Genomic DNA, 410 nt, shown 5'->3' on the forward strand with positions numbered 1-410 from the left:
TGTGCTGACAGGTGAGTGTGTTACACAGGTGTGTTACTGTGCTGACAGGTGAGTGTTACACAGGTGTGTTACTGTGCTGACAGGTGAGTGTGTTACACAGGTGTGTTACTGTGCTGACAGGTGAGAGTGTTACACAGGTGTGTTACTGTGCTGACAGGTGAGTGTTACACAGGTGTGTTACTGTGCTGACAGGTGAGTGTTACACAGGTGTGTTACTGTGCTGACAGGTGAGTGTTACACAGGTGTGTCATTGTGCTGACAGGTGAGTGTTACACAGGTGTGTTACTGTGCTGACAGGTGAGTGTTACACAGGTGTGTTACTGTGCTGTCAGGTGAGTGTTACACAGGTGTGTTACTGTGCTGTCAGGTGAGTGTTACACAGGTGTGTTACTGTGCTGACAGGTGAGTGT

The 410-nt window shown here is 48.8% G+C and overlaps 1 protein-coding gene across 1 annotated transcript in view; it reads right to left on the minus strand.

The window, feature by feature from the left end:
* LOC106535880 (adenomatous polyposis coli protein) overlaps positions 1–410 on the minus strand; it is a gene marked incomplete at its 3' end in the record, with an annotated part of 14648 nt that overhangs the window by 5734 nt on the left and 8504 nt on the right.

This window comes from Austrofundulus limnaeus, unplaced genomic scaffold (assembly GCF_001266775.1).
Source record: "Austrofundulus limnaeus strain Quisiro unplaced genomic scaffold, Austrofundulus_limnaeus-1.0 Scaffold1600, whole genome shotgun sequence".
NCBI classification, from domain to species: domain Eukaryota; kingdom Metazoa; phylum Chordata; class Actinopteri; order Cyprinodontiformes; family Rivulidae; genus Austrofundulus; species Austrofundulus limnaeus.